The sequence below is a fragment of the Felis catus genome, chromosome D3 (assembly GCF_018350175.1).
Source record: "Felis catus isolate Fca126 chromosome D3, F.catus_Fca126_mat1.0, whole genome shotgun sequence".
Lineage (NCBI taxonomy): Eukaryota > Metazoa > Chordata > Mammalia > Carnivora > Felidae > Felis > Felis catus.
The window spans coordinates 32706462-32720341 of record NC_058379.1 but is presented as its reverse complement, the minus strand read 5'-3'; the positions used below and the strand labels follow the sequence as shown (position 1 = coordinate 32720341).

At 44.2% G+C, this 13880-nt stretch overlaps 1 protein-coding gene across 4 annotated transcripts in view; it reads right to left on the bottom strand.

Annotated features, from left to right (window-relative positions):
• MPPE1 (metallophosphoesterase 1) overlaps positions 1-13260 on the bottom strand; it is a 56661-nt gene extending 43401 nt beyond the window's left edge. For 3 of the 4 annotated variants that reach the window (XM_006938774.5, XM_006938777.5, XM_006938778.5), the window contains exon 1: positions 12212-13260. The gene's annotated coding sequence lies outside the window, so the exon portion shown is untranslated. Of the gene's footprint in view, positions 1-12200 lie in introns of all 4 variants that reach the window. The other variant, XM_006938775.5, reaches the window with a different exon arrangement.
• Positions 13261-13880: the final 620 nt, after the last annotated feature.

Genomic DNA, 13880 nt, shown 5'->3' with positions numbered 1-13880 from the left:
AAAAAAAGCAACTTATCCTGATACAGATTTGAAAATGTCCTTTCTGTACCCAAGCAACTTCAGCTTGGTGGCCCAGGTACTCCAACTCCTGGTGGCCGCCCTCTTCCTAAAAGTCCATGCATCAACTCTGCAAGCACTGCTCAACAGTCATCTTACTGTTTTCTACATGTGAGTCTTGCCTTCCCAAGAAAAATGTATTCTCCTTAAGGATACAAACCATTTCTCATCAACCTCACTCTGGATTACTGGAAAGAGATGATTAAACACCTAAAGCCTAATGTTTAGAGGGGACTTTCTAAAGATTGAATTTTCATTTATATACATATCTTCATGTAGAAATCAATAAAAGACTTTCAAAAACAAGTGTATGTAATAGAAATATTATTTCAAGATGAGAAGAAAATGTAAGATTTCTGACTTTAAAAAGAGCACGTTAGGGGCGACTGGGTGGCTCAGTCAGTTGAGTGTCTGACTTTGGCTCAGGTCATGATCTCACTGTCCATGAGTTCAAGCTCCATGTTGGGCTCTGTGCTGACAGCTCGGAGCCTGGAGCCTGTTTCAGATTCTGGGTCTCCCTCTCTCTCTGCCCCTCCCCCACTCTGGCTCTGTCTCTCTGTGTCAAAAATAAATAAACATTAAAAAAAAAAGAGATAACAGGGGCGCCTGGGTGGCGCAGTCGGTTAAGCGTCCGACTTCAGCCAGGTCACAATCTCGCGGTCCGTGAGTTCGAGCCCCGCGTCAGGCTCTGGGCTGACAGCTCAGAGCCTGGAGACTGTTTCTGATTCTGTGTCTCCTTCTCTCTCTGCCCCTCCCCCATTCATGCTCTGTCTCTCTCTGTCTCAAAAATAAATAAATGTTAAAAAAAAAAAATTAAAAAAAAAAAAAAGAAAATAAAAAAAGAGATAACAAAAGCAAAAATGAACTACTGGGACCTCATCAAAATTAAAAGCTTCTGCACACCAAAGGACACAATCAGCAAAACTAAAAGGCAACCAACAGAATGGGAGAAGATATTTGCAAACGACATATCAGATAAAGGGTTAGTATCCAAAATCTATAAAGAACTTATCAAACTCAACACCCAAAAAACAAATGATCCAGTGAAGAAATGGGCAAAAGGCATGAATAGACACTTCTCCAAAGAAGACATCCAGATGGCCAACCGACACATGAAAAAATGCTCCACATCACTCATCATCAGGCAAATACAAATCAAAACCACAATGATATACCACCTCATACCTGTCAGAATGGCTAGCATTAACAACTCAGGCAATAACAGATGTTGGCCAGGATGCGGAGAAAGAGGATCTCTTGTGAACTGCTGGTGGGAATGCAAACTGGTGCAGCCACTCTGGAAAACAGTATGAAGGTTCCTCAAAAAATTGAAAATAGAACTACCCTACGACCCCGCAATTGCACTACTAGGTATTTATCCAAGGGATACAGGTGTGCTGTTTCGAAGGGGCACATGCACCCCCATGTTTATAGCAGCACTATCAACAATAGCCAAAGTATGTAAAGGAGCCCAAATGTCCATCGATGGATGAATGGATAAAGAAGATGTGGTATACACACACACACACACACACACACACACACACACAATGGAGTATTACACGGAAATCAAAAAGAATGAAATCTTGCCATTTGCAACTACATGGATGGAACTGGAGGGTATTATGCTAAGTGAAACTAGTGAGTCAGAGAAAGACAAATATCATATGACTTCATTCATATGAGGACTTTAAAAGACAAAACAGATGAACATAAGGAAAGGGAAACAAAAATGATATAAAAACAGGGAAGGGGACAAAACATAAGAGACTCATGAATATGGAGTACTGAGGGTTATGGGAGGGGTGTGGGAGGGGGAATGGGTACGGGGTATGGGGCACTAAGAAATCTACTCCTGGGGGTGCCTGAGTGGTTCAGTTGGTTAAGCGTCTGATTTCAGCTCAGGTCATGATCTCATGGTCCGTGAGTTAAGCCCCGCGTCAGGCTCTGTGTTGACAGCTCAGAGCCTGGAGCCTGCTTCAGATTCTGTGTCTCCCTCTCTCTCTGACCTTCGCCCATTCATGCTCTGTCTCTCTCTGTCTCAAAAATAGATAAAACATTAAAAAAAATTAAAAAAAAAAAGAAATCTACTCCTGAAATCATTGTTGCACTATATGCTAATTTGGATGTAACTTTAAAAAAAATTAAAATAAAAGGAAAAATTAAAAAGTAAATAAATAAAATTTATAAATAAATAAATAAGCGTGTTCATTTTTTTAAATGTATATAGGTGGGTATAAATCACAATGACACTTATATTTCCTTGGACATATTTAAAAGACAGATGTAACAGTTTCATTTAAATGTGTTGACAATTGCATCAGAGTAGCAACTATTTAAACTTATAAAGAAATTATTCGAAGACTATTTAATGTGGGTGAGGGGGTACAGTTTTTCAAAATCCCTTTAAGGTTATATGATTAAAAAACTGAAAATTGGCTTTATGGCCAGTGGCTCAGTTGGTTGAGCATCCCACTTTAGCTCAGGTTATGATCTTGTGGTTCATGGGGTCACGCCCCAGGTCAGGCTCTCTGCTGTCAGTGCAGAGCCTACTTTAGATCCTCTGTCCCCCTCTCTCTCTCCTCCTCCCCTGCGTGCTCTCTCTCTCTCTCTCTCTCTCACACACACACACACACACAAAAACAAACATTTTAAATAATAATAATACTAAAAATAAAAAGCTGACTATTATTGAGCTAAATGAGAGGAAATATTCTCCCACCCAAAATGAGAAGGTTGAGCCCTTGATCTTTTGATATAGACACGTTCTAGTTTTATTCACACAAATACATCCTACATAAACCAAAAAGTTATTAGGTAACAGTGACATGTTTGTGAGCACTTCATTCTTAGCCTTAGTTAAGCCAGGCATGGGAAGATATTTGTATACAACAAATAAAAATCACTATATGCCAAACCACAAAACACACCACATAACTTCATCACAAAAAAAAAAATGATCTGCTCTGCCTTTCCCCCCAGAATCAATCAGCAGTTATTAAGTAGTTTTTACGTATCAGCAATGTGTTAGTCTGGGGCACCTGGCTGGCTCAATCAGTAGAGCGTCAGACTCTTGATCTTGGGGTGGTAGGTTTGAGCCCCACATTGGGGGTAGAGACTGCTTTAAAAAAATAATGTGTTAGCTTGTATGAGTGAATGCAATAATTTCTCTTTCTTTGAGGCATTCACTGAATTAGTGAATACTGAGCCATTGTTCTTAAAGGAAATGTTAGGTTAGGTTCCTGCACACCACTGGTCACAACATTTTCATTAGCAAATCAATGCAGAACCTTGTGTGATGTGTGTTTCTGTTTAAAGACACCTTCTTTAATACCTGTTGTTGATTGATTATCCTTCAGGGCACAGCCTACAGCACCCTCGGCATGTCCTAAATGAAGCTTATCTAACACAGGCACTTTCTCTATAAGGCATATCACACCTTCTTACTAAGCTTAGGAACACTGGACCACACTTCAGCATTACACTTGGGGCCTGTTGCAAACAAGACAGCCAACAAAAAGCACAAAGATGCAAAACACAGGCCACTAAATAGACTCCGAAAGGATTCTTCTTCACAGCGTGAGAGCTGAAACAAGGCCACAGAGAGGGTCTTGTGTGACCTCAACTGGAAATACACATATTGGGAAATTTACCTTTTTTGTCACTTGCATGTATCTGTGAATGATCTTGGGGGTTACAGATAAATTTTAGGAAGTAGGCAAATTCAGAAATATAGGATCCAAGGATAATGAACATCAATTGTAAATACATGCTCAAGAAATGTTAACTCTGGAAAGAAAGACAAAAAGAAATTTAAGCATTAAGGTAGGTAGACTTTGGATAAGATAGAGGAAGTAGGGTATTGTCTAATGTAACATAAGACCAAGATCGAAATGGTATCTGTATTAGTTTCCTATTACTGCTGCAACAAATTATCAACAAATACAGTGGCTTGAAAAGCACAGACTTATTATCTTACACTTCTGTAGGTTATAAGTCCTACATGAGTCTCATTGGGCTAAAATCAAGATGTTGGCAAGACTGAGTTTTCTGGAGGCTCTAGGGGAGAATCCATTTCCTTGCCTTTTATAGCATTGAGAAGCCATCCATATTCTTTGGCTCATGGTCACTTCTTCCATCTTCAAAGCCATCAATGATGGATCTAATCTTTTTCCCATGACCCTATTCTGACTTCCTCTTCCACCTCCTTCTTCTACTTTTAGGTATTTTATGTGATTTTATGGGCTCACATGGATAATCCAGGATAATTTCCCCTTTTCAAGGTCAACTGATCAAAAACTGAGGATCTTTTTTCCTCCTAACACCAAACATGTAGCATCTTTCCAAACGCTACTGCTCCAATTTCCTAACACCAACTGAGTGTCTTACAACTCAATTCAATTCTGACACTAACTATCCATAGTTAGCATCAGACTCCACAGGTTTAAAGATTGGTCCCACAAGACTGCCCTCATTTCAGATACCAGTTGCAAGTATCGGGTGCCCAGGTTAGCCTCACTTCTCTTCGCCTTGGCTACAAAGTCAGAGGTCCCTCCAGGGTGCCTGGGTGGCTCAGTCAGTTAAGTATCCAACTTCAGCTCAGGTCATGATCTCATGGTTCGTGGGTTCAAGCCCCACTTCTGGTACTGAGATGACACTTCAGAGCCTGAAGCCTGCTTCAGATTCTGTGTCTCTCTGCCCCTTCCCCTCTTGTGTGCTCTCTCTCTGTCAAAAATGAATAAACACTAAAAAAAAATTATAAGTCAGGGGTCCCCACAATACAACCCCACATACACAATGACTCCAAGAACTCAGGAAACTGCTATCCTTGCTATTAAATTTTAAAGGATACAAAGACAGCCAAATAAAGAGGCACATAAGGCAAGAACCAGAAGTACCCCGAGTGCAGGAGCCTCTATCCCTGTGGAGATGAGATGTGCCACCCTCCCAGCACATGGATGTGTTTGCCAACTTGGAATCTCCTTAGATTTTTATGAAGTTTTACTACGTAAGCATGATTGTGGCCTTTGGCAACAATCTCAATCTCTAGTCCTCCCCTCCTCCCCAGAGGTTGGGGAGATGAGGCTGAAAATTCCAAGATTCTAATCAACTCTTGACTTTTCTGGCAACTGGCTCTTACCCTGATGCTATCTGGGGTAGCAAGAGTCACCTCCTTGGAACACCTCCTCACTTAGGAATTCTAAGAGTTGTAGGAGCACTGTTTCAGGAAGTGGGGACAGAGACCAAATATCTTTCTTATCTTACCAGAGCAACTTTAATTCCATCTACAACTGTAATTCCCTTTTGCAATGTAAGGTCACATATACACAGAGTCTAGGGATAAGAATGTGAACATCTTTGGCAGAGGAAGGGGCGTCATTCCAGTAACCACAGCATCTGTTGCAGTTTGCAAGCACTAAACGGTAGTGCTTTAGGAACCTTGATGTGCCAACATTATGGTGCTTGGATGGAGGGTCAGCCAAACGGCTGAAGCCAAAGCACTACATTAGGGTGATGGAGAGAAAATAGAGAGGGGAGAGTCTGCAGGGCATTGTCAAAGCAGAAATAATAATTATGTAACAAATATGGAGCTTGTGACAGTTCTGTTGGATCATACCCTACAATTTGTAGGTGGGTTTTCTGATGAACCAGTAAACGCGTTATGAGCATGTTGGTGATCTGCATTAGTTTTAAACAAACACCTAAAAGTCTAATTCCAGGGATCCAAATTTTCCCTGCTGACAAACTACCTTCTTGTTACCATGGAGAAATTTGGAAGCACCTCATTTATATTCCTTACCTCCTTCCTCCCTCCCTCACCTCACCTCACACTACGTCCAACACTAGCTGATGTGGATGTGGGATGTGGGGAGGGAGCACAGAGAGGGAGACACCCTCCCCGCAGGCTTCATTCTATCCCATGATATCAGTGGCCAACCTACCAGTGACTTGTGGATGAGACTGATGAGCCACAGGATAAAGTCCCTGTATACCCAGGCTTTATCCTGTGGACCCATAATCAGCAGCCTTTTTCTCCGTGCCTTCCCAGAACACTTTTACAGTTTCTAAGCCATCACCTCCTCTTCACCATAATCAACATCCCTTGCAACACCTCCGATGTAAAAAATTGCACAATGATAAGTTGGTTTCACAGTTGGTCACTAATTGCCAAAATCCCTCCAGATGGCAAATGTGCCTAGGCATCTCCGTTTTAGATATACACTCATTTTTTTCTAAAAATGAAGATTGTGGCAGTTTAAGAAGTATGGTTCGGGGTGGGGGGGGGAGATTGACCATGTGACTTTGATGTGATTTAGACAAATGAGAGTATTTCTTGAAATCTAAGACATGCACCACTATTTTAGGCTCTGGGGATCTGGCGCAAGGGTCTCTCATGAGGTTGCCGTTAAGCCACCAGCTGGGGCTGCCATCATCGGGGGCTAGAGAATCCATTTCCAAGCTCACTCACATATTTGATGGCAGCGTCCGGTTCCCCCTGGCTATTGGCCAAATACCCCAGTTCCTTGCCAGTAGCCAAACTGTCAGCAACCTGAATGTCTCCCCCCAAATGAGGTGAGCCCAAGATGGTGAAAGCCATAGCCTTTTATAGCCCCATCACAGAAGTAACACACTGACTTCTGCCATGTTCTATTGGTCACACAGACTAACTCTGGTACAATATGGGTGAGGACTCTACAAGGGCATGAATATCAGGAGGCTGACTACCACAGTAACATATTACAGAAAGGAATGTGAAACTAATTTGCTTCATTAAGTGACATTTATTGAGCACTTACTATACACCTTGCCCCATACTAAACACTAATAACTCGTTTAAGACAATTAAGTGAGACCCATAATCCCATGAGATGAACCCTGTTATTATCACTTTTTTTTTTTTTTACAATCGTGGAGACTAAAACTTAGAAAGGTTAAATAACGTATCCAAGGTCACTAGCCAGTCAGAGTGAGGGCTGGGACTTCTGACTTTTCACTAAAATGCTACCCAGCCTTCACTTCAATGTATATTATTGAATATGTCAACAAAGAAATCCCACTAGATAATTTGAAAACTTCCAAGATTCTTTATGGTTTCTTGACTATTGCCCTCACCAGTCCATAAGAAAGTACTTGATTGTGTTGTGACACTTTTAAAACTTTAGCTTATTTCATTTGCTTTGGTAATTATTTATAATTGTTTAAATCAACCGTGATGGACTTCAGCTCTGGTGCCATCTATACCTTCACGTAAGAAAGGATCAAAACTGCCTGCTTTGCCTCACACGATAGTAGGTATCATTTCAAAAGCTAGGACAGACCTTCAAAGAAATCTGACCAATTTTCTCTGAAGACGTAATAGTCAACACAGTTTTAAAATTATTTTCATAACTTTACAAAAGAAATAGAAGACAAAGGAGACTACTTTTTATTCTCACATAGAGATGTTCAAATATGAATTATCTCAAACACCTGTCAAGAGTAGACACAATCACTCTCCCCCTATATTCAATAACAGTAAAAAGTAATGTAACTTTTAGACTGCTCTGAGAGCACAAAGTACAGTAAGTCTTACTTGTGACCCTAAGACTCATCACCTCCTATGATGCATTCTAACCCATTCTGATAAGGAAACAGACCCAGAGATTATGAAATTAGTTCACTGGGTTTCCAATTCAGATTAGATAAAGTAATTTTCTTAAATCCCTGCAAGTAAAACCTACTAGAGTCATCAGTATGGAAACTGCCATCACTTCAGGAAGAAAATAAGGATTTAAGGTACTCACCGTTGGGTCAGCTAGACTGAGTTTGGAATAGCAACCAGTTGTAACTAAGCGAAGAAAGCAGTGGGTCTGGTATTCATGGAGAGTCGATTCATTGTTAAACTCTTCCTTGAGGAGCACAGAGCTAATGAAGTCTATCCTTGGGTGGTTGGGTGGGGTCTGGCTAAGGCTCAAGAGTAGGAGCAGGGAAGACCAAGCTGAGAAGACCGGTGGTCCAAACCATCATAGAGTAGGGGTGCTCCCAGTACAAGGGTGGGGGACAGAGAGGAGTACAGGTGTGGGGGAAAGGGCGGGGTGAGGGGGCAGGAATCCAGCAGACAGTAGAGAGTTTGGGGACTCAACACTGCTGCAGGCTAGATAGTGCTCAAAGAAACAACTGATACTGACAAGTCGTGAGGGCCAAGTTGGAACCTCCAGGCCCAGGTCTCTGACTGCACTCTTTCTGGCTCCTTAGGGAACAGAGGCCCCAACAGACTGGCTAGTGACCGGGTACTCTGAGCCCAGCACCCAAGAACCACATGAACACTGAGTATTCGGCTCCTTGTGTTTCCTCAGCTCACAGCACAGAATTCTGCAGGAGTCTGAAACTTGGGAAGTTAGCCAACAAAAGAATATACCTAGAGCTATTTCGCTCACAGTTTTTGTTCTGGATGCATATCAGATTCTCAAAAAATTGTTTTGTTCATTAGAGAAAGAGAGAAAGAGAGGAAGGGAGATGAAAAGGGAAAGAATATGGAGAAGGAGGAGGAAGAGGGGGAATGAATGAGAGTGGGTCAAAGGAAGGAAAGAGGGAAAGAAATAGAAGAAACACAAAGATGAAAAAAGAAAGGAAGGAAGGAAGAGAGGGAGGGAAGGACATCAGTTTGGTGGGACCATGCGCATGCACGCGCGCACACACACACACACACACACACACACACCACTGTGATCACCCCAAAGACATTAGCTATTTCTCAGCTCTGCCTATTATCTGAGCCACTCCTTAGGACATCCTTTGGGGTAGGAGCAGATGTTGGCTGGGATAACGCTATAGATTTTGGTTTAAATTTATTTTGTCTCTAGGGTAAGTTATATTTTGCTTTTCTCTGAAACATAAAGACAAAGGGTCTCAAGGCAAATAATCGTCAATCAGAAATACTAAAAGTGGTCAGGTTGTGAACTAATTAGACTCATGCCGAGGATACAAGGACTATTAATGTCCCCAGCAGGTGGCGCAAGCTGCCCTCTACTGTGATGAGACTTCCCAGATCCTTACAGTGTTAAAATAAGTTTCCTCTTCACATTATGTTTCAAACAGCAGATCCTAACCAGGTAAGGGGTTGGGTTAGGAAAGAGATCGTTCAGCAGGATTCCAAGAGACACTAAGTAGGGAAGACAAAATCTGGAGGTTTTTAATTTTATTTCTCAGGTTAAACTGTTTAAAAAAACACTCATTGACCTCACAAATAATATTGTTCCATTCATATCATTTTGGGCTCTGAAAACTTAAGAATTCTTTCAAGACAGAGTTTTAGATTAAGTGCCAAAGGACAACAAAGTACCAAGAATTAGGATATCTGAAAATATTTGTATTAATTGGTGAAGGGTTTATAATGGAGAAGGCTTTCCCATAACAAATTAAAGATAAATCAATTCTGAAGGAAACCTCGAGAAAGGGGACGTTGATTAGAGATTGTTGAGATCAGCCAACGTAGAAATTCTGCTGCTTCGCTAGTTTCTTACAAATAAATACAGTGTTCCTGCTCACACTTTCAGCTCGGGGCTATGCATTTTTTTTGTGAGCAAGCAAACAGTAGAACTGAAAACATTTGCATCCCTGGGGATGAGGTAACCCTTTTTTGGGAAGGTAGGAAACATAATATGTTATCCTTGGAGTCATCTCCAAAATCTGGGACAGAAAACAGAAATTTATTAATTAAGTCTTCTTAAATGTCTGCCCTCATATGTTTCCAAAGAAACAAGAGTTTGGAATGTTCAGGTCAGTGACTAATTTCCAGTGAATAGCTGTCCTGCCAGCACCTACTGCCTTCCTTCCCTCACATCCATTGATGTTTTAACTCTGCGTCGTCTGCTTCCCTGTCGGTCTGCCACTAGAGCTTTTACTTGTTAAAGATATTTTAAAATATAAAAGTCGCATGTGCGAACAGCAAGAAATTTGAAAACGCTGAAAGGCATAAAGGAGAAATTTCCCATGACTGAGTAGAGATTGGCAACACCTACTTCTCACAAAGAGCTTGTGCCCAGAATAGACAAAGAACTCCGACAAATCAATTTTAAAAAAAACGATAAAGAAAAATAAATAAATAAATAAATAAAAATAAAAAACGATAAGGAGAAAAAATGAGCAATAGGTTTGAACAGACACTTCACCAAAGAGCATACTCAAATGGGCAATCTCAATTCTGTTAATAACCAGCTGTCAATGAAAACCATGGTGTGCGTGAGGGTTTTAAAGTCCACAAATTCTTTGCTACTTCTCCCTTCAAGACATGGGGACTAGTTCCTTTGAGGGCAGTCGAGGAGTAAACACTGGTTTCCAACAGAGAATAAAGCAGATTGAAGTGTGTGGCTTCCCCCTCGCCCCCTCTCTTGGATCACTCGGACAGGACCATGGGCTGCCATGTTAGGTGGCTGCCCAAGGAGCTTTAGGGAGGCCAACACCAAGAGCAACTGGGGCCTCTAGCCAAACTCTGAGTAAAAGACCCTGAGCAGAACTGCCCTGCTAAGTCTCTCCCAAAGAAATGGTGATCCACAAAAACTGTGAGATAATGAATTTCTTAAGCCACCAAATTTGGGGGGAAGTTGTTATGCAGATGACATATACACTAGGATACCACTGCACATATACCAGAAGAGCTAAATTTAAAAAAATTTTTTTTAAGTTTATTTATTTTGAGAAAGAGACAATATGAGGAGGGGAGGGGGAGAGAGAGAGAGGGAGAGAGATAGAGAATCCCAAGCAGACTCTGCACTGTCAGCACAGAGACTTATGTGGGGCTCGAACACAAAACGGTGAGATCGTGACCTGAGCTGAAAGCTTAACCAATTGAACCACTCAGGCGCCCCAGAATAGCTAACATTTTTAAGTTTGAGGTATGGAGAACTCATTACAATGTGCAACATGGCAACTCTCATTGCACTGCCGCTGATGGGTGTGTAACCGGTGCAACCATTCTAGAAAACCGTGTACGTGATCTACTGAAGTTGAACATATGCATGCCCTATCGTGCGTTTCCACTGCTGGGACACACAGACAGAAATGCACGCACATTAGGCATTGAAAATCACGTACAACAATATTCACAACAGCATCATGTCATAGCTCAAACTGAAAATATGACAACAGTATTTGGATAAATAAAAGGCGGTGTGTCCACGGAGTGATAAGCAGCAGCGACAATCCATGAACTATCGCTGCGTGTAATAAGCCAGCTGAGTCTAACTCCCATGATGCATGAAAGAAGCCAGGCACAAATTAACCCAGAATGGATTCTATAGTCAGCAACCAGTAAGGAGAGAGAAACCACACCAGCTAACCCAATAGACAGGATGTATCATAAAGAACAGTTAACTAGGTATAAAGATATTAACTAGATGACTAAAAGTCAAAAACAGGTATCAGGGAGGTAGCTACCACCTCCTAGGACTGGCGCACAAGAAGAAAAAAACTGAAATTCCTGAAATCCAGAAGCTTGGAGGCAGCCCCCTCCCCAACCGTCTGGTGCTGGGACCGGTGTCTTGGGGGGCGCTCAGAGGGGTTCTCTAACTGCTGCGAAAATCACAAACTAGACTCCATTACTGCTGCCGGAAAGCGCTGCTGGCACTGGGGCGGGGGGCGGGGGGGGGGGGGGGAGCAGGTTGCTAGGGTGACGTTGGCAGGAAAGGGAGCCAACAGGAAGCCAGCAGGAAGAAGCAAGTCCCTCCCCTCTCCTGCGAGCTGCAGGTTCCCTGCAGCTGGTTTCCAGGGGAGTATCGCTTATCAAGGGACAGGGGACAGAGGGATGGCGCTGAGGCAGCCTCGCCCGCAGCGCGAGGCCGACGGGGCGTGGGTCTGGAACCGAGAGGCGGCAGCCTGAGAGCTGGCACAGAGGGCATACGTGAACGTTCAAAAGGAACCAAAATGGACACGTGGTGTTAATGTTGGGACAGCGGTTACCTCGGGGTGGGGGTAGGGATTTCTCGAGCAGTGAGCCCTCCCACAAGGGGAGCTTCTGAGGTGCTAGGGACTTCGAGTGCGTTCACCTGGGCGATGTACATAGTCCTGTGTGGGCAAAGCCTTCCCTTAACACCCTACTTTCCGGTTATAAAAGGCAACAAAAGGTTCCAGGAGGTTCAACTCCGTGTAACCCAGTGACTACTTACTGAAATCTCACCTAAACTTGAAGATGGGCCTCTTCTTGGAATGTTTCCCCGATTCTTTTATTCGCATGGGTCTCTTCCTCCTCTGAAGTCTTAGAAAAGTCGTCGACGGATTTCACAATGTAACGCAAATTGGTGTCATGGATTACATCCAAGGTGCTAGTTTCATCTTCCCAAAGAGGTGATAAACCTGAGGCCAGAAACTCAATACCCGCGAGGTGGCATAGCTCCGGACTGAACTCAGGTGTCCATAAATCAGTTATCTGTTATCTAACAATCAGCTTCAAACCTAACCGAAATGCTGATGAGTTAAACGCCTCATTTGACACGAGCTAACTAGAATATATGAAAGAGGTCACTGTTTTGAGTTTCTTTATCAAGAAAGGGAAGGCCCAAAGATGACCCGGTAAGTGTACCGTCTTCAAGGGAAAAACAAAATCCTTTTATGGAAAATTCTGTTTTCCCTATTATGTTGAGAGTGAAAATGCTTCCGGCACAAGAACCAGAGCGTCTGGGCCGCCGCAGGCGGTGGGTGCCACGCGCGACCTTTGCCCCACTTCAGGCGGCGGCGTTGACGCTTCTCCCCGCGGGCGGCCTGGGCCCCTTGTCCTCCTCGCTCAATCCTCGCTCAAGCTTGCACTAGAGCAGGCACTCGTCCCTTGCCATAGAAGCCGCTCGTCACACGTCAGCCAGGCTATTTTTAAAGGCTCTCCTGGAGATCCCCAAAGTAAAAGCATCGCGGGGCGGGGCCGCCGCCCCGCCGGGTCCTCCACGCTGCAGCCCGGCCAGCGAGAGCACCGCCCCCAGACCCCGGAGGGAGGACAGTCCCCGGACACCCAGAAGGGTTACCCCCAGACCCCGGGGATCCGCCCCCAGAAGCCCCCGGAGGGGCTGTCCCCACCCTGTCCTGCTCTCTTCCTCCTTGGCGTGGCCGCCGCCGCCTTCCTTCCACGCTCTCCCGGGGAAAGGCCGCCCTCTAGGCCTCCTTGCTTTCCCCTTTCCCAGGACTGACGATGGCCCTCTGCCCACCCTTGGGCCGCCCGGAAGCTTCCTCTTTAATGGCCAGGGGCCCATACGACTCGAGTCTCAGATTTCCCACCCCTCCCCCGCGTCTGTGCCCCGCCTTCCCCCAACCTGTCACCCAAGGCGGGGGGGGGGGGGGGGGGGGGCAAGGCGGGCGTGGGGGCGGACCTTGGCGTGGCTGCTGCTTGAATCGCGGCCCTGGACCCTTTTTGGCTGTTGTCTCTGGGCAGCCTAGGCCAGGCGAGTCTGGGACAGGTTCAGGGGTCTTATTTAGCTCCTATAAAGGGAGGACTTCACCCTCCCATCCCCCACCCAGCAAAGAGCCTACAGTTGTCAGAAAGTCTGATTTAAAACTCACTAGGGGCGCCTGGCTGGCTCATTGCGCAGGTCATGTAACTCTTCATCTTGGGCTTGTGAGTTCCAGCCCCACCTTGGGTGTAGAGATTACTTTAAAATAATCTTGGGGCGCCTGGGGCGCTCAGTTGGTTAAGCTTCCGACTTTGGCTCAGGTCATGATCTCTAGGTTCCCAGGTTCAGGCCAGGGCGGTGGGCTCCGTGCTCACAGCTCAGAGCCTGGAGCCTGCTTCAGAGTCTGCTGCCCCTCCCCCGCTTGCACTCTGTCTCTCTCTGTCTCTCAAAAATAAATGCTAAAAAGAAATT